Source organism: Staurois parvus, unplaced genomic scaffold (assembly GCF_062004578.1).
Source record: "Staurois parvus isolate SC_StPar_1 unplaced genomic scaffold, SC_StPar_1.0 ptg000283l, whole genome shotgun sequence".
Taxonomy (NCBI): domain Eukaryota; kingdom Metazoa; phylum Chordata; class Amphibia; order Anura; family Ranidae; genus Staurois; species Staurois parvus.
Window position 1 is genome coordinate 5,367,311 of NW_028318079.1, and position 21,244 is coordinate 5,388,554.

Below are 21,244 nucleotides of genomic sequence, written 5' to 3' on the forward strand. Positions count from 1 at the left end.
TTATTTTCCTTCCACTTCACAATTATGTGTCACTTTGTGTTGGTCTATCACATAAAATCCCAATAAAATACATTTTCGTTTTTGGTTGCAACATGACAAAATGTGGAAAATTTCGAGGGGTGTGAATACTTTTTCAAGGCACTGTATATTTACTTTGATTGAAATACAGTAAGCCCTGGTTCACACTGATGTGATTTCAGATGTGAATCGGATTGCACTGAATTGCATGACAAGGGAAATAGCTTTGTTTCCTACGGTGTCTGTTCATGTCAATGCAGTGCAGCTGCAATCCAACTTTGGGAAAGCGTCCTGTGCTACTTTGATAAGATTTACAGTATGATTTGGCCACATAGAATAGGCAAACCTTATCCAAAATGCAAGCAAAGTCACATCAAAGTTGCATTACATAATTGCACTGCAAATTGCATCAAAATTGGTTCACAGTAGTAATTAGTCTAAATATCAGTAAAATTTATCGTCTCACAAACTCAGAAGTGTTTTTTTTCCAAATGGAAGCTACTCCTTCAATTTTAGCTCATGCAAAATCTGCAAAATCTGGTGCAGCTGTTCTTGGTTACCGTTTACACTCACCGGTCCATTGAGCAGAGTGGACTCTGTCTGTGAGCGGACATGGACTTGCCATTAGCCCGCTCTCTTCTGATCAGCAGAAGATGAGCAGACAGATCCCCTGCTAATCATAATAGAGTCCACCCCATGTGAAAGGGGCCTTAGACATTTGTGAATACAATCAAGAACTTCATAAGAAGCAGATGCTGATCCTGGAAGATGCCTGAATAAAGATGGAGCTTTCTTTCTGGAGAGAAAAGCAGATGAAGTCATTACCATTGCTGTGAAAGGTAATAAATACCTGGAAATGTATTACTCAGGACAGCCTTTTTCAACAAGGATGCCCTGACACCCTGGTGTGCCTTCTTGGTTCCTCAGGGGTGCCTTGGCAAAATTCCTAAAAATTGCGCCAATTGTCAGCAAGCCGATGGGTGGATTAAGCCTAACAACTGATGACATTATAGGTTTATAAAGAGGATGTAAGGGGCCAGAGGACATTCTTGTTTGCTATTCTTCTGCCCCACTCCATCAGCACTGGGGTCACGTTGGGGGAACAAGGGAGAGATGCGGGGGGTTCTGCGTGTGTTGATGTTGCTACAGGATGTAAAATATTAGCTTAATATTTTACATTTTGGAATGGGATGCCTTGAGACTGGCAAGCATTTTAAAGGTTGCCTTGAAAAAACGTTGAGAAACACTGACTTAGGGGGTTATTTACTAAAACTGGAGAATGCAAAATCTGGTGCAGCTCTGCATAGAAACCAATCAGCTTCCAGGTTGTTTAGTCAAAATTTAATTGAACAAGCTGAACTTAGAAGCAGACTGGCTACCGTGTACAGCTTTATCAGATTGTGAGTGCACCAGTTTTAGTAAACATACCCCTTAAAGCCTAATTATGGGCTCTAAATTTTCCCCTGAGGCTGCCTACATCTTTTTGAAGGTTTATCAGCATGGTTTACTGACCATGTACTAACATTTATAGGAAAAGTTGATCCAGGGAATATCCGATTGCCTCTCGGGGGATCAGGAAGGAATTTTTTTCCTAGCAGGAGCAAATTGGATCATGCTTTGCTGGGTTTTTTTGCCTTCCTCTAGATCGGGTGTCGGCAACCTGCGGCTCCGGAGCACACTGCCCACCAGGTGACAGGCAATAGGGTCGGCAAGCCGCGGCTCTTTTAATGCAGCTCTTCTATGTGCCGGGCGCCCGCTCCCCTCCCTCCTCCAAACATTGGCTGTCAGGATGTAGGCGGGGCAGCGTGACGAACTCCTCTCCTCTCACAGTCCGCCCTGAAGACCAGAACGGCGCGGGAACACAGCTAGAGGAACGCGCGGAGCAAAGGTAAGTGAATTGACACAGGGGGAATGAATTACTATAGGGGGGATGAATTACTATGGGGGATGAATTACTATAGGGGGGATGAATTACTATGGGGGATGAATTACTATATGGGGGATGAATTACTATATGGGGGATGAATTACTATGGGGGATGTATTACTATATGGGGGATGAATTACTATATGGGGGATGAATTACTATATGGGGGATGAATTACTATGGGGGATGAATTAATTACTATATGGGGGATGAATTACTATGGGGGATGAATTACTATATGGGGGATGAATTACTATATGGGGGATGAATTACTATGGGGGATGAATTACTATATGGGGGATGAATTACTATGGGGGATGAATTACTATAGGGGGGATGAATTACTATAGGGGGGATGAATTACTATATGGGGGATGAATTACTATATGGGGGATGAATTACTATAGGGGGGATGAATTGCTATATGGTGGATGAATTACTGTAGGGGGGATGAATTACTATATGGGGGATGAATTACTATGGGGGATGAATTACTATATGGGGGATGTATTTTCAGTTTTAAAAATGTTTCTCTCAAAATAAATTTCAATCGTGGTTTTGGCGAGATTTGGCTCAGTTGAAAAAAAAGGTTGCCCACCACTGACCTAAGGCTATGATTGTGATTATGACGATACACTGTGGCCCTGGTTAACCCTTTGCTTACTGGGCCCTTAAACCCCCTTCATGACCAGAGCGCTTTTCGCAATATATGCAGTGTCGGATTTGTTTTAAATGTTGCAATGGTTTTGCGGCTCCCAGTCTTTTTTTCCCTCTCGGAAACGGGTCCAAGTGGCTCTTTATGTCTTAAAGGTTGCAGACCCCTGCTCTAGATCAACTGTGGGTATAGGAATATGACTTTTTTTTTCCTCTGTGATTCAACTGGATAGACTTTTGTCTTTTTTCAGCCAGACTAACTATGTAACTATGTTTTTTCTGAATTCATCATGTCGCTTAACCCCCCTGGTGGTATTCCCGAGTGTAGCTCGGGGTTCAATTTCAGTACCAGAAGCGATAACCCCAAGCTACACTCGGGAATACACTGCAGCATTGCTCAGGGATCCCTCCAGCACTTACCTTGTCCTGCGCTCACGTGATGTCCCCCCTGCAGCGTCCCTGGCCATGTCCTCTGGCCAATGCCGGCATCCGTCTTCAGGGTTTTGTTCAATGCAAGCATCAGGTTGTACAGGGGATGGAACCAGCGGGAAATTCAAAAATGTAAAAATGTGACATTCACTCAATACACTAAAATCTGATAGTATAACATTCCTGTATCAAACCATTTCACATACATTTTGTCCCGAGTACTTTGTCCTGTGCCCTGCCTGCATATTTACTGTTCTTTCTGCCTGGAAACTGAGAATCGTCCATGGCGTCCAAAAAGCGTCCCTTTAGGTCAAAAGCGGGTTTAGATCAGCTAGAGAACAGCGATAGTAAATCAGAACCACTTGCAGAATTGAGTGATAATGATACGGGGGGAAATTTGTCATCAGACACTGAAAACGATTCTGCGACTGAGCTCAAACTTGGCGCTCTATTTCAAATGTCAGTGTTTTTGGTTTGATTATATTACTGAATTACATTTATTATTATATTATATTTTTTATGATTATTTATTATATTAGAATTTATGATTTTGTGTTCCAAATTTTACCATACCCAGAATGTTTACTAGACTCTTGTTCGGACAGATTTCAGTGAGTTATTCCTAAGAATTACAGGCCTACAATATAAAACAACCTATTTCCATGCAAAAAAATGTACCGCTTTGAGCACAGAAATATTGACATAATCAGACCGCTAGGGAGGTTAAAACAGGTATCTTGTGATAACTTTGAATTGAATGTGAGAATTGTACTCTGAGATGCTTTTTTTTTTTTTTTTTTGTAAACATCTGTGAAACAAACAAAAATAATTGCCTGGAGTTGGACTCGATATATTATTTAGCATGCATGCACTTTGTACAAAAAAGTACATATATCCAGTGCCTGGTGCACTTTAAATGTAAACCACCCTTTTCTTTTACATTGATGTTACCCTTCCAAATGTAGCTTTTAAGGTACAATAAACTTTTGTTTATTAAATTTTTTTGTAAAACTGATGCGCCCACCAGAGCAGATCGAAATAAGCAAGCAGTGGGGACTCGCTTCCTGCGATGTGACATTTTTCTTTCGCCTTTCCGCATTGATATATTTTCAGAAGATCCTGCCTGTTCAAAGGAGTCCAAGAGAATTGAATGACACTAGGGACAGTCACTCCTTACAATTCTTCATACCTGACCTCCACAAAGACTTCTTTTATGCTTCATCTGTAAAGATCCTTTTCTTTTCCTTACCTCCTCAATGAAAAGATGCCTGCTGGTTATGCAAGTTTAATTGTGCTCAGTAAAGGTTAACAGAATAGGAGACCATTATTTCCTGCTTTATATTTTTCCGTTTTCACAAAATATTTTCCAGAGCCTTAAATTACGTACAAAGACATGTCGCCCATTTGTGTGCTAGCATGGTCTGATTGCACAGCCGGCTGCAGGAATATTGATCCTATAGTCAATGTAGATTATGCTGTTCTGTTTAAGATGATAAATATGGTTTAATGGGATAGATTTCTTTTTGTGCTCCTTTGGTTACTCAATGACAGATCTGAGGAACCCATTCTCTTTTTTTTCTTTTCTTTTATTTTGAGGTACAGAGACGTCATTCTGTTGTCGAGGGGTGTAGACAACAGACTTGTATCTTTTATCCAGGGTTATAAGACTTTTTTCTTGCCCTTTTTTTGTTGTCATTACAACTTTTTACTCATTAAACTTTATTTTTCTCAACATACCCAACTTATTGTTGGAGGATCAGTTTGAGATCCTTACCACCTTCTTTTGCTGATGTAATTGTAGAACTATCTCTATGATATATTATGATGGTGACATAAGAGTAAATAGATGTTGAGTAGGTTAAAAGTCTTTAAAGTGAGTTTTTATCCCCATTATTAGATTTTTTGTAGGGTATTTTTGTGTGTGTCTTTAAAAATACTCCGTATATTAAGGGCCCATTCATATCAGTGGGTGCTTTTGTATAGGGGCGCTGTGCAACGCATTGATATAATGCATTGCACTGTTTACTTTTTGTAACAATTGAATTTTCACAAATGGATATTTAAAGTGAATCTAAAGGCAGACGGTTTTTACCTTAATACATTCACTGTATTAACTAGTTTCCGACCACAGATAGCCGAATGACGGCTGCACTGCGGCCAGCCAGTTCTGAGTGGACTTCATATGACGTCCTCCCAGAACGCGCTCTCCTGCGTGCCCCAGGGGGCGCGCACCCGGCGATCTCCGTGATCGCTGTGTCCTACGGACACAGCTGATCACGTGATGTGGTAAAAGGCCAATCACAGCAGCCTTTTACCACGTGATCAGCGGTGTCCAATGACACGCTGATCAGAGGGAAATGCAAGTGCTGGTTCTCGGCTGCACTTTCCTCACGCTGTCAGATCGTGAGGAAAGTACTGCCGAGAACCGGCAGTTGTCAGAGCGGGGATCGGCACCGATCATCAGGGCACTGATGATCAGTGCCCTGATGATCGGTGCCCAGCAGTGCCACCCGCAAGTTCCGCCCACCTGTGCCCAGCAGTGCGCCCACTAGCTCCGCCCACCTGTGCCCAGCAGTGCACCCTCCTGTGCCACTCTGCAGTGTCACACACCTGTGCCCAGAAGTGCCACCTACCTGTGCCCAGCAGTGCCACCCACCTGTGCCCACCCACCTGTGCCCACCAGTGCCACCCACCTGTGCCCACCCACCAGTGCTGCCCACCAGTGCCACCCACCAGTGCAGCCCAGCAGTGCTGCCAGTCAGTGCCCAGGGGTTGTGCCAGTTAGTGCCGCCAGTCAGTGCCCAGCAGTGATGCCAGTCAGTGCCGTCTATCAGTACCCATCATCAGTGTCACCTATCAATGCCGCCTATCAGTGCTGCATATTAGTGCCGCCTATCCGTGACACCTCATTAGTGCTGTCTATCAGTGCCGCCTATCCGTGCCACCTCATTAGTACTGCCTATCAGTGCCCTATAGTGCTGCCTATCAGTGCCCATCAGTGCTGCCTCATCAACGCACATCAGTGAAGGAGAAAAAATACCTGTTTGAAAAATTTTAATAGAAACAAAGAAACTTTTTTTTTTTTTCAAATTTTTTGCACTTTTTTTATTTATAGCGCAAAAAGTAAAGCGCCCAGTGGCAATTAAATACCACCAAAAGAAAGCTCTATTTGTGAGAAAAAAATGATCAAAATTTCATACGGGTACAATGTTACATGACTGCGCAATTGTCAATCAAAGTGCGGCAGCGCTGAAAGCTGAAAATTGGCCTGGTAGATAAGGGGGTATAAGTGCCTGGTAGTCAAGTAGTTAAGGTAAAAAAGTTGTGTGCAGGTCCCCCCAGACCCCCCGTTATACTTACCGGAGCTTGATTTCGATCCAGCGATGTTCACAAGAGCAGAGGCTCTCTGTGCTCTCTCCCTTCTCATTGGCTCAGAAACAGCCAGTGACGTGGGAGGTGGGCCAGTCACAGCCAGTAATGCGGGAGGCGGGGCTGAGTCCCACTGTCTGTGTCAACAGACAGAGACTGTGAAGCTTGGGAGCAAGCCCGCACATAGCAAGCAGCTTGTTAGGGGGGCACTTGGAAGGGGGGAGGAGCCAGGAGGGGACCCAACAAAAAGAAGATTGCATAGAGCAGGTAAGTATAACATGTTTGTTTTTTTAAAGAAAAAACATTTTTACAATTAGAATCACTTTCATTCAATTCTACACACCACAATATGTTGCCCTGCATTGTAGCTGCCCTATTTAAAGTGTTACTAAACCCCGGACCCTTCATTTACTATATCTGGTCTCCCACAGTACACACTACTTGGAATGCAATTATTTTTGTAAATATAAACTGCTAAATACCTTTTCTCATCAGCAGTTAGAGCAGTCTTGTGACTTTTATCAGTGTCCAGCAGAGCACTAGCTTAAAGCTTGTAGGAGGAGTTTTAGTTCTGCTGTAGGGGGGCGCAAAATGCCTGACCTCTGTCTGGACAGTGCTGATTGGTCCTGTGCTGATCACATGCATTCTCCCAAGGAAAAAAAAAAACCTCTTTAGCAATTCACATTAAATTGAGCATGTGCAGAGTGTCTCCACACATGTCTTATCAAGAGATAAGAGGAGGACACTGGAAGAAGGGGATGATCAGAGAAGTCAGGATCAAACATCATTTTAAACAATGCAGAGAATGAATCCCTTAGGTTCCACAGCAGTATAACAAGCATGCTTTACTGTATATACAGACTGATTTTACTGTTGAGGGTTTAGTAACACTTTACCAATTCACACATGTGCGTTCTGTATTTCAAGGTCCAGTTTCAGTGCAGGTTGCAATCTACTTGTTCAGTGGTTCAGAGTCGGTTCAAGACCCTTTTTTGTGACACAGCTGCAGACTGTACTGTTCACAGGTTCAGGGCTGGTTTGGATGCAGTTTTGCGAGGCTTTTGTGGATTTGCAGAGGTTAAGAGGAAAGGGGAGTGGGGAAGAGCAAACTGTGCTGAAACCTGATCCTAAACTGAAATACTGTTCACAACTGATGACCTGAAATTCAGAAGCACTTCCCATAGAAGTAAATAGTCTGCAATCCACACCTGAACCAGACCACACTGCTCAGAAATCAAACATGACAATTTCAATGCGCACTGAATCCGCACCGCACTTTTGTGAACAGGCACCATAGGAAGCAATGTTATGTCACATGCCATGCGGATTGGATGTGGTCCAAATCGCATCCAATCTGCATATATGTGAACCGGCACTAAAAATGAAGCCTGACCCACTTTTTTTTCAGAGCACACTAAGCTGGCTAGAGATGGATCAAAATTCAGCCTGCTTCAGCAGGGATTTCGATCCATCTATGGCAGTGGTTCTCAAGCTTCCTAATGCCGCGACCCTTTAATACAGTTCCTCATGTTGTGGTGACCCCCAACCATAAAATTATTAACCCAGTAATTATAATTCATGAAGTGTCGTTTTACCTCCAATACTGCTGCTTTCAGCACAGTAGCTGCTTTTAACAGAGTAGCTGCTTTCAACACAGTAGCTGCTCTTTACACATCAGAAATATGTGTTTTTCGATGGTCTTAGGCAACCCCTGTGAAAGGGTCGTTCGACCCCCAAAGGGGTCGCGACCCAAAGGTTGAGAACCACTGATCTATGGTCATATTGGAAATGTTTTGTTTGTTCAATGCTGAAGCCAATTGGCTGCAGTGCTGCTCAGTGTATGCTGACAGCGGAGTCACCCCCACTGTCAGAATACAATGGTCCAGCAAGGAGGTTTCCTCCATCCACCTTGAATGTGTGGATGGGGGAATCCATTCAGTTTTTCCGATTAGCCCTGCTGGCTAATCAAAAGAACTCCATGTATGGCCAGCTTAATACATTTAAGTTGCATTTGTTTGAACTGAAAGAAAAGGACGTAAGAAAATTGTTGCCCAACAAGGCTGGTGTAAACGAGCTCTAAGGTGAAATTTGCCCTTTTGAAATGTCAGTCAGTTATAAAATGAGTTTCATAATTGATTTAGCAATACAAGCTAAATAATCCTCATGTAATTCAATTATGAAAAATGGCTATTTTAAAAGCAATCTTTCTCTATTAAAACACATTGACCTTACTTGTTCTAGAGTCAGGCCTACAGTATACATGTGCCTTGCAATATGATTGCAGTGATTTGATTTGTGATGTCACCTTGGTAGGGATGCACAGATATATTGGCCGCCAAAAATCATCAGACGAAAATAGGGTTATCATTTTGCTGATAATGGCATGCTGTATCCCATAGACTTCAATGAAAAAACACCCCTAGTGACTTTAATGCAAAGTTGTGTCCCATAGACCTTAAAGCAAAGTCATATCCCATAGACTTTAATACAAAGTCGCATCCCATAGACTTCAATGCAAAAACGCCCCTTTTGACTTCAACGCAAAAATGCCAGCCGCATTCAATTTAAAAACATTTTTTTAAAAACTGTCCATTTTGGTTTTTGGCCAGGTGTATCCTGAATTTTTGGTTCCAGCACCGTAATTTTCATTTTGGTGCACCACTACACCTTAGTCTTAGGCACAGCCATCCAAAGCAGTGTGATTTCAGTGAAGCACACACACAGAGCTTACTGTGAAAAAGCACACAGTTAACCCTTTGATTGCCCCTTGTGTTAACACCTTCCTGGCCAGTGGCATTAGTACAGTGTCATTGCTTTTTTTTTTAGCATTGATCACTGTATTGGTGTCACTGGGGATGTCAGGGAAGTTAGTTCCCCCTTTGTGTCAGAACGCCCACCGCAGTCCTGCTATAAGTCGCTGATCGCCGCTATTACTAGTAAAAAGTTTATAAAATTCCTGTATTTATACCACCATTTGTAAACACTATAACTTTCACGTAAACCAATAAATTTACATGTATTGGGATTTTTTTTTAGCAAATACGTGTAGCAGAATACATTTTGGCCTAAATTTATGATGAAATTTGATTTTTTAAATTTTTTTACTGGACATGTTTAACCCCTTGTCTACAGGGCACTTATACCGCTTCCTGCCCAGGCGAATTTTCAGCTTTCAGTACTGTCGCAATTTGAATGACAATTGCACAGTCATGCAACACTGTACCCATATGAAATATTTATAATTTTTTTCACACAAATAGAGCTTTCTTTTGGTGGTATTTAATTGCCGCTGGGTGTTTTGTTTTTTGCGCTATAAACAAAAAAAGAGCAAAAATTTTGAAAAAAAAGTTTGACAGCATGAGGAAAGTGCAGCTGATAACCGGTAACTGCATTTACTGGTGATCTACTGTGTCATTGGACACAGCTGATCACGTGATAAAAGGCCGCTGTGATTGGCCTTTTACCGCATCACGTCATTCAGCTATAGCAAGTGGTTAATAGCAAAACATCAAAAATATTGTTTTTTTTATCAAAATTATTGGTGCAACCGAAAAAAACACCGAAAGAAAGCTCAATTTGTGGCAAAAAGACGTACATTTCATTTGGGTGCAGCATTGCATGACCGCTCAATTGTCAATTAAATGAACGCAGCGCCGTAACTCAAAAAATGGCCTGGTCAGGAAGGGGGGGAAATCCTCAGAAGGGCAAGTGGTTAATAGGGCAGCGTGGGCATAAGACAGCCTTAAAGGGACCAACACCCAATTTCTGACACTGTGGAAGACACAGGCACCCTAGTGGACAGGAGGAGTTTGAGATATCACTACAAGTGCATAGGAGGTGTTGTGCTACCTGAGAGTTATCTGCTGGAAACAACACGTGTTATTTGACCATATATGCGTTGTAGGTCAAATCATCAAGGTGAGCGCATTGAGAGCACAGTGATGAATGGGAAGACAGTGCTATCAGTTATGATCACATGTGGACTGTCTGAACCCAGGATATGGCACTAATATTGAACTGTTGATGAACTGTATCAATGAGGATTCCTCTAAAAAGGCACAGACTATTTTTACCCGCAGTAATTTTATTTGCTTGATTGTATAAGTATTTATGTTATTTTATGCATAATTGTTGCACTTTTATTTATTGATATATTGCACTAGGTTTATGCATATAGCGTGATTGGTTTAGTTTAGGTAGCACAGCACTTTATATTACACTTTTAAATTTGAATCATTGCCTGATCTATTTCTTTTGCATATTCACTGTTCACTGTTAAAATTTAATGAGCCAGCATAATCCCAATTTATCCTTTTTCTTTTGCATATAATGCCTTTTACTGATCGTCACCGGCTCTCTGCTTATGGAGCACTGGGAACTGAGTGATCAGCAGTGTCTGATCGCTCAGTTCTCAGTCTTAGGGGGACAGATGCAGCATCAGACCGATGATGCATCCACCTAGGTAAGTATGATTTCTATTAAAAAAAAACTAAGCTCTTTTAAAATCACACATAAGCAATAAATGCACTCACTTGGTAAAAAAAAAGTACCAGGCATTTATAGAAATCCTGAACTGGAAATGTCACTGCGGCGTGCATTTCACTGGAACAGGATATGCATTCTGCGCATTTGCCTCCTCTCAGGGTCTCTTCAAATGACAGATCCCTGGCTGTGGTTTGGCTGTAAGCATTATGTACAGGAGGTAGCTGCTGGCTCCTTTTGAGATCACCAGACCCCAAATTATAGGTGATCTATAAGCGCTCTGAGGTGCATGGACTTTGTTGCAGCCAATGTATCCAGCTATTAGGGAACCACAGGACACACCAACAGGGGGACTTAATTGCATCACATCTTTCCTTCCATAGATGTTAATCCGACAAAAGAAAACAAATAAGTCTCCAATAGTGCAAAACTGCTTGGTTTTATCACTAAAAATACTGTGTATATTTTCAATTTTTTTCCAAAAGTACAAGTGTGTCAAACAGTATACAGTGACGCTAGCTCCGTCTCGCGATGACGTCACCACAGGCTCCGCCCCGACGCGTTTCCTCTGAATGGACATTCTCAAGGGATCAGCTGAGTGCACTGACGTTCCAAATTGTTATATACACAATCTGAGCCTGTGAGTGCCGCCTTCTCGTCCAGTTATGGTGACAGAATGTGACTAACTACCACAGGTTACACCAAGACCTGAGAACCTTCAAAAACATAACCCTAATCTAGATTATTCTAATATTTTTTTAAGAAATGCACATGGTGTCTTTCTATGCTCTTTTTTTCACCATCTTTTTGTCTTTCTGGCACTTCCCAAGTATTTATTTCTCTAAATTAATTGTGTAGAATAGTGCGGTGTGTTGCAATAGGTTTCCACACAAAATATATCCATTAATTTATCTGCAAAGTTACTTCTGTGTCCATAACTGCGTTCCTGCAGGTTTAACAGCAGTGAAATGAGAAATGGCAAATTGTACCCATGTAGAAAGTGAGCCAGAGAAAACCACTGCTCGAGTCTGTTGGAGAGAATATTAATATGGAGCACACCTTGGAACATTTGGTAATTAATTTTCACTAAGATGGTTTTAATTCAGCTGGAGGAAGTAAGTCTGCTGTGAAATGTGATCCTAATTTGCATGTGCAGATTCCACTGTGCGAGACGTCTGTAGGGCTGGAGCTTGACACAGAGAGAAGGTTGTTTATTGTGTGTGTGCACAATAGCTATTACGGATAGTACAGTGCTCATTGGCCATATGGCTTGAAAGCTAGTGTGTACCCCTTAGGATATTAAACCGGAGAATGAAAAATAACACATTATATGTTTACTCTGCAAGAGCATGGTAGGTTGTGATTCCTTCAGTTCAAAGAGATTTGTTTATAAAAGTAGTACTGCTTTAAAGACTTACAACAATTCACCAAAGACATCATAATTCATATAAATTACTCATAACAGAATGCTAAAAAAAAATTAAATAAAAAAGCTTTTCACCATCAATTACCTCTCTGCAGTTTTAATGACAGTTTCAAGTACAGAAGCCTTTTTAAGGGTTAACCCTTTGAGGACCAAGGGACGTATTTGTCCCATGTTTTTAATTGCGTGTATCTTCTGATTAAGAACTTAAAACTCTTCTTTTTTTTTTGGTTTGAGTCAAAATTTTAGTTCTTATCAACAAACAACAAATGGATCTAGCTTTTTGCCAATTATTTCATGAAATGGCTTAGTTACAGCAACTGAAGTGTACAAACTTTAAAACAAAAAAATTGATTCTTTTGGCGTTCCAAAATCTTACGGTCCTCAAAGGGTTAAAAAGGGCTGCATATTTTACTTGGCAATGCTAATTGTGAATATGTAAAGCTGAACTCCAGGAAAGCAGCTAAATACTCAGTTGAAATACTTCAGTGAACTGTCTTACCTGCTAAGATTTATCATTTTGTTTAGCCATGCTTGTGATCTAAGCTTCTCTGTCAGAGAACATAGATCTCATTTTACTTTTGTCCACTTCACTTAAAGTGGAGTTCCAGTCGTTTTTGTGTTTTTTAAAAGTCAGCAGCTACAAAAACATTAGCGGCTGACTTTTAACAAACACACTCACCTGTCCCAGGATCCAGCGGTGTGCTCACCCTTCTCTCCCTCCTCTCGCACTAGTGCCGCCATGTCAACTGTGGGTACCTGGCTATGACAGCTTGCAGCTTCACACAGTCTGGTGGCCACTGTGCATGGTCGAGTCGCGCTGCATCTTCTGAATGGTCCAGCAGTCTTCTGAGACCTGGGCGGTGTCCCAGAAGACAGGAGGGGCCCGAACGTCTTGCTCAGTTTTGACAGGTACCCCCCTCCCCCCCCCCAAAAAAAAAGTGCTAAATGTGGCAGTGGAAGGGGGTAGGAGGCAGACAAGCAGAGCTTCCCCTTTTGAACTCCGCTTTAAGCATCATAGCTTGGTCAAGGACCTGTTTTAGCCTGTGAATGCAGAATTAGCATCACATTGATGAGGAGATTCCTCTATTTTTTCTGCTCTAACCTGAAACCATCAATTCCAATTGTTAGTTTAACAGCACTGTGAGTAGAGCCTGATTGGCTCAGAGTACAGCCCCTCCATATTCTGGTCTGCTGTACAGAGGATTACATGGAACGGCTAATATAATGCCAGACCTTGATAAGATATAGTAGTTATATTTAAAAAAAAATTCAGGATTTCATTTGTGCAAAGTACAATTCAAGGTCAAACCTTTTTTTTAGATAGAATGGGTAATGGTTAGAACCTGTGTTAGGTTTTAAATGCAGTGAACCCATTTTAGAGATCTGCCCCCTCAATTTTTGTCCTGTTGGCCACTTTATAGTGATCAATTAACAAAGACCTGACATCTCTGAAGAAAAGTACCTGGACTTCGCTGGACTGGACACTGTGGTGGTAGCCTGGAAAGTAACCTTTGATCACTGTGACCTATTGTCAATTTCCTGCTTTCCCATGGTTTTACTACAGATAGTATTACAGCTGAGGGATTGATGACTGATGGTATCTGCTGAGCAGAGTGTCATGCTTGGTCTCTTTTCCCCATTCAGCATTGAAGAAGTACCTTCTCACTTGCTTACAGTTCACCCCTGCTGGCCATTTCCTGTGACACGATCTTCTTCACCTGCCTTACCCTTCACCTGCTTCCCAGCAGTTGGGTTTGTGAGTATTGGAGGCCTTACCAATACCCTAAGCAAGTTGCATGTCTTGCAGTCCAACATGTCTGACTCTAGACACGAGGTCCAATCCTGCTGTTCTAGGTGCCTCCAGTTTACATTCCACTAACAGGTCTGGTGCTGCCTGCAGTGTCTCCTCTCCTGACACAGACAACACAGAAGTTTTCCTTCTGTTAGAGTCTACACCATGTTAGAGTCTTCTTTAGCTCCATTCTAAGGAGAATTTCACTACAGTCACGTGGGACATTCTGGGACAAATAGCAATACTGATTCTAATCACAGAGGCTGTAAGCATGCTCCTGCTCCTTTCCCTGCAGAATCTCTTTCTAACCTACCTATGGCAATAGCAATCTTTGAGCCTTTAACTGCCACCAAGGCTGTGTCTGTCTGATCCTGAGTCGGTCAGGTCTTTGACAGACAAGCCTACACCTGATGAGTTGCAGTCTTCTGCCATTGCTCCAAAACATAAAGAGGCCGTCTTGACTCTAACTGACACAGTATGTATCACCTTAATGTGGTTGAAAACCTGCAGATATAACCAGTGAAATGACTAGCATCAGGTGATACACAGAGGTGAAGCACATCCTACATACGTTGTACCGCTTTATCTGCGGCTATCTCTTCTCTAAGACTTGTAAAACTCAGAATTTACACACAATCTTCAAGAATCTTGGGGTTAATTGTAGCCTCCTTCAAGGTAGTTCTATTTTCCCAGTTGTACTTCAGACCTCTAAAATACAACATCCTGTCATTGTGTGGTAAATCCAGCCAGCCCTTGGACAGACTGGTTATCTGGCACCGAAGAACAAGTTTTCGCTGGTTTTGTGGGGTGGTAATCCTCCTCTGGAGTCAGGGAAGTCCTTCCTGTCTTCTGCTAGACTCTCATGACAGATGCCAACCTGTTAGGCTGCGGAGTAGCCCTGGGCATCCTGTCTGTGTAGGGAACTTGGATGTTGGAAGAATCTTGTCTCCCGATCAACCTTCTGGAACTTCAGGTGATTTGTTTGCCCGTCGGCTGAAGGATCATCTGATCTGGATTCAGTCATCCAGTGCTGTTTTAATGACATAATTCAGTCATCAGGGAGGAACCAGAAGTCTCGCTGTGGAAGGTAGAGTGGAAACTGTACTGGGAAGAACTTCATGCTCCAGCCCTATCCCCCATTTACATCCCAAGTGTGGACAATAGGCAGGCACACTTTCCCAGCTGGCACCCTTAATCCGAAGGTGTTAAAATTCCAGGGCCTGTGTCAGAGATGGGGTTTGCCAGAGGTGGGCCTCCTGGCCTCCAGGTTCAACAACAAACTTGACAGGTCTATCTCCAATTAGAGGAATCTTTTAGCAGAGACTTTATAGCATCAGTACACCCTGATCTACGCCTCCTCCCCTGAATTTCCTTCCTTGTCTGCTTTGCAGAATTGCAATGGAGGGCATTCCAGTTATCCTCATAGCTATAGACTGGCCTAGGTGAATGTGGTAACCCAATCTAATGAGACTCTTGGCAGACAATTCATGGGATCTATCCAGATCATTTCAACCTTCTGTCTCAAGTACCGATTTACCACCCTGCATTGCAGTCTCTTCCCACAATGTAAAAAATGTTGAAGTCTACTTCCCACAAGTTCTGTCACCACACATGGTAGACATACAACGTACTTTGCTTGGTGCTTGAAAAGTAACTTTCAGCCCAGGAAGTTCACAGCATTACAGTTCTCTGACTAGCTATTGCGCACATGGGTTTGAACCATCTGTTGCCCACTCCTCTGTTGGACTGTTTTTGGTCGTCATTTGCGTCCCTAAATTCCTGTGCCCCTCAAAGGACAAGAAATAAAATGGGATTCTTATGATTACTCCAAAAACCATTTCTAAGAATCCACTGAGGGACACAGGTCCCACCCACTTTGCTTATGATCTTGCTCTTGGAGTAGGAGGTATTAACCTAGACTGGCCCAAATTCCTTTTGTTTGTATAAAGGGACAAACTTGTAAGTTCTTGGTGATGGATCCCAGAAAAATAGTGAAAGCAACTTTGAAAATGTTACAAGCAAACATTAAATACACTTTTTTATTATGCTTAAGCTAATAGTATTATAAAATAATATACTATGGGAGTCCTTGCTTGCAGCAAAAGAATGTTTTGCAAATGCCACTTTTGAATAGAATATCTAAAAGTGATATATCTAACTTATAACACATTCTATAATAGTTATAGAGAGAAGTATGCATACATTACATTTGTGTGTATTCATGAAGAAGAATGTTTACTCAATATGCATAAAAATAAAGCTCAAATGTCCTTGCAAAGAAAAGTTTCTGTATATAGCACATTTGCATAATAAATGTCCGCCAATTTATCAAAAGTACAAAAGAGATAGTAAGTGGGTGAGACTCCATAAGAGTATCACAAAATAATATTCAGATGGTTGTGTCTTCACAGCCAAGGTAAAACCATGCATGCATACAACTGTGGGACTTTGCTGGCCTTCTGATAAGCGGTCCATGGTCATGAAAACAATATGGAGCTTGCCATGTCTAATCTCCTTTTAGGAATGCTAGTTGCATGCCTTTTTTTACTGACTCATTGACTTCAGGGCTTTGAGTCACTAGCCTAGAACAAATATGTTTTCTCATTATCCAATCAGCAGGTTGAACAGGGGAGTAAAGGGCTGGTGACCAAGTTTTGGATAGTAAAGTAGTAGTTAACCGTGTCCATTATTAAAAAAAAAAAAAAGTCTCCTGCAGGGTAAAGACATAATGTGCATCGTTCCTTCAGAGCACATGTGCCAGCTGCAAAAAAAAACTTGAATATCTCCTAAACGGTGCACATTTAGGAGATATTCATTTTACCTAAAGGTAAGCTTTATTATAAGTTTACCTGTAGGTAAAAGTATACAAAGTGGGTTTACTACCACTTTTAACCCAAAACGAAAAATGTTTTGGGAGGTGCATTGCTTTGCCCTGGTGCTCAAATCACAAGAATGGTTGAAGAAAATTACAAATCTATTGTAGGTAAAGCATCTTGCATAAATGTATTTTTTTTTTATGTATTATATTGCAGCTTACCAATCATTAGATGTGGTTGCTGCATTGGTTTTCTTTTTCAGGCTCTTTCTCCTTCTGTTTTCACCTGGTGATTTGGCCAGTAACACACCTTCTGTAGTAGTGTGTCCCTTTCATGATGGAGCATAGGGGCACATTTGGACAGCAGCATTGTCAGCCTAGAAGGGGAAGAGTGCTAGATGAACTCGCAGATTTAAATACACTAACAAATTGAAGCCAAACTCCAGCAGTTATAGCAAACAGGTTTTTTTTCCTTTTGGGATAAAGGTTTTATACCCCTGTCAGTGTTGAATGGTTTTGTCTCATCCCTGTAATAGATAATATAGAACATATAATGTTCTTTTGAAAAACAACATATTTGCTGTCCAGATCACCAGGTGAATAAAAAATGGAAAGAAAGGAATAAAAAATGGAAAGAAAGGCTGAAAAAGAAAAAAAAATGCAGCCATCACACCTAAGAATTGGTAAGCTGCCATATAATAAATGTTTGCTTTTGGATTTAATATCACTTTAAGTGCAGTGAAAAAATGGAGGTGCACTGTTTTGCACTGGTGCCTCAAGAGTCACAAGATTGGTTGAACACCATGCATAAATGTATTTTCAATTGTGCATTTTGCTGTTTGGTTGTCATTGAAGCATGTTGCTCAGAGGTTTCAGTTTAATTTTACAATCTAATTTATATCTACCAGCTATGTAGTATAATGCAGGCCATAGACGGGTCGTTTATCGGCCGAGTTTTCGTCCGCACGAAAAATCGGCCGATATTCACGCCGTTAGTGGGGCCAGGCCATCGGCCGTTTTTCACGGATCTTCTCGCTTAGTTTTATCGGTCATGCTGGAAAATCCGCAAAAAACTGATGTTTTTCATGGACATTGGTGGTAGCATCAGCAAGGGGGCCGACCGATTTTTCCTTTATGGGCCAATAAATGGCCCGTCTATGGCCTGCCTAAGGGCTAGCCTGGTAGGGTAACAATTGAATAGGTTGTACAGATAGGTCCTCCTATATTATAGAATGAAAAGCTCTGTGAATTATTTTGTAAAAAACCTCGGAAAGTGACCCATGTCTCCACCAAAAAAAAAAAAAACAGCGGAGAAAATTCTACAGATTTATTTAGCAAGTGTGCATACCGCTGCCTCTGTAGCAACTAAATGGTTTTTGTTTCCTAGCTGCTGTACTTTGATGAAAAGAGAATTTTAGTTGCTGTGGATTACACCACTTTGACGATCATCATTATTTTCTAATAAGATAATGTGGATGTTGACAATTTATGGGGATTCTGTGAGAGTATAGACATCCTTCCTTGTAGAATTTACTCTTGAAGAAAGAATGACAATAACTGTAAATAGACAGAGCACACATTTTGTGTGCGTTAGGAATACACCTTTCCTTTCAGTGAATATTAACTATTGGAAGGTTCCAGAAGGTAGTCCTCTGGGAGCAGATCACAGTGAGAGGCTCCTCAGAACAGCCTTTTTAATGCTGAAATTCACGTTTTGTGTTCTGTAATTGTTATGCATTCCGGTAATCTGTCATTCAACTTGCTCTAAAGTGACTCATTTGTCATACACAAGACAGACTGTGAATTATCATGTTAATACATAGTGCCAATTAAAACACCTCATATGTGCATAGTATATCTGTATAATTCTGCTACAGTTTCATCTGAAGGGTTGATGTGGAATATGCTTTTTTAAAGATAATTTTTGCAGTTGTTTTAATACAATGTAAAATGAGATGCAAACAAAAAGATGACATATATCAGCCTTTCTCGAACCTACAAGGGGCACCCAAGTCAAACCGGGACTTCTAATTTTACAGGTATAAAAAGGGATGCTAACCTGGCGGTACTACACGCAGTAGCAAGTGACCAGTGTGTCCTATTACTGATAGGTGGCGAACATGTTTCGAGCCAATCCTGTTAATCAAGGTGGCAGACAACAGTGTTAGTGCGTGCATGGAACAGCTTGTGGTGAAGTGGTGGTGAGCACAAGACCCGCAGATATCTACAGAAGACTTCAAGCAAACTACGGTGATGAGATGCTAAGCCACAGTAAGATATTTGAATGGTTTAACGTTTCAAAGATGGCTGTACGACTGTCAGTGATGATCCCAGCCGTAGTGGTTCCCAGCCCACAGCAGTCATTCCTGTGAACATTCAACATGTGGAATGCCTGAACCTGGATAATCGACGCATAACCTGTTGTGAAATTGCACAGGAGACAAATCTTTCTGTGGGAATGGTGAACATAACTGTGATGAAGTGAAGCAGGCTGCGCTAGGATGGTTCAAGCGTACTGACAAATCTTTCTATTCTGAAGCTTTCCAGGCATTAGTTAACCACTTGCCGACCGCGCATAGCCGAATGACGGCTTCACCGCGGCCGGCCAGTTCTGAGTGGACGTCATATGACGTCCTCCCAGAACGCGCTCTCCTGCGCGCCCCAGGGGGCGCGCACCCGGCGATCTCCGTGATCGCTGTGTCCTACGGACACAGCTGATCACGAGATGTGGTGAAAGGCCGATCCCACCGGCCTTTTACCACGTGATCAGCGGTGTCCAATGACACGCTGATCACAGGAAAATGCAAGTGCCGGTTCTCGGCTGCACTTTCCTCACGCTGTCAGATCGTGAGGAAAGTACTGCCGAGAACCGGCAGTTGTCAGAGCGGGGATCGGCACCGATCATCAGGGCACTGATGATCAGTGCCCTGATGATCGGTGCCCAGCAGTGACCCCCGCAAGTTCCGATCAGCTGTGCGCCCACTAGCCCCGCCCACCCATTCCCAGCAGTGCCCCCACCTGTGCCCAGCAGTGCCCCCACCTGTGCCCAGCAGTGCCCCCACCTGTGCCACTCTGCAGTGCCACCTACCTGTGCCCAGCAGTGCCACCTACATGTGCCCAGCAGTGCCACCCACCTGTGCCCACCCACCTGTGCCCACCAGCGCCACCCACCTGTGCCCACCAGTGCCACCCACCTGTGCCCACCCACCAGTGCTGTCCACCAGTGCCACCCACCAGTGCCACCCACCAGTGCTGCCAGTCAGTGCCACCAGTCAGTGCCCAGGGGTTGTGCCAGTCAGTGCCGCCAGTCAGTGCCCAGAAGTGATGCCAGTCAGTGCCGTCTATCAGTACCCATCATCAGTGTCACCTATCAGTGCCGCCTATCAGTGCTGCATATCAGTGCCGCCTATCCGTGACCCCTAATTAGTGCTGTCTATCAGTGCCGCCTATCCGTGCCACCTCATTAGTACTGCCTATCAGTGCCCTTTAGTGCTGCCTATCAGTGCCCATCAGTGCCGCCTATCAGTGCCCATCAGTGCCGCCTCATCAACGCAAATCAGTGAAGGAGAAAAAATACCTGTTTGAAAAATTTTATAAAAGAAACAAATAAACTTTTTTTTTTTTTTCAAATTTTTTGCACTTTTTTTAATTTATAGCGCAAAAAGTAAAGCGCCCAGTGGCGATTAAATACCACCAAAAGAAAGCTCTATTTGTGAGAAAAAAATGATCAAAATTTCATATGGGTACAATGTTGCATGACCGCGCAATTGTCAATCAAAGTGCGGCAGCGCTGAAAGCTGAAAATTGGCCTGGTAAGGAAGGGGGTATAAGTGCCTGGTAGGCAAGTGGTTAAACACTGATATAAATGTAGCAAGGGAGTATGTAGACAAATAAATGCAGTTTCAACCCCTTTAAATTTGCTCTTATATAAGCTCAAAAGTCCCAGTTTGACTTGAACGCTCCTCATATATTAGTAGTTTACCAATGACCTCTGCCACACTAGAAGCCCTCTTGTGATGATGCGGCCACTGTTTACAGTGTATAGAGTATTTGTGGCTTTGCAGAATACGTACACCACTTGCCTACATGTAGACAGCTGTTTATTTCTGCTATCCCTTTTTGATGACTCCCATTGTTTGAAAACAATGATGCCATAAGGTTCCTTAGTTTTCTGTTCTGCTTTTATAGTAGTGAAGTTAAGCACAAAGGTTACAATTTGATTTTCCAATCGCTGTACAATCTAATTTAGATATACAAACATTATGTAATGTGAAGACAATTTGTATCCAGTCAGGCATGCACTTGTAGTACATAGCTGATGTTAGATCTAAAG

The 21,244-nt window shown here is 42.3% G+C and overlaps 1 protein-coding gene across 1 annotated transcript in view; it reads left to right on the forward strand.

Annotated features, from left to right (window-relative positions):
- Positions 1-21,244, forward strand: part of LOC149458562 (uncharacterized) — a 65,467-nt gene that overhangs the window by 25,681 nt on the left and 18,542 nt on the right. The window lies entirely within an intron of this gene.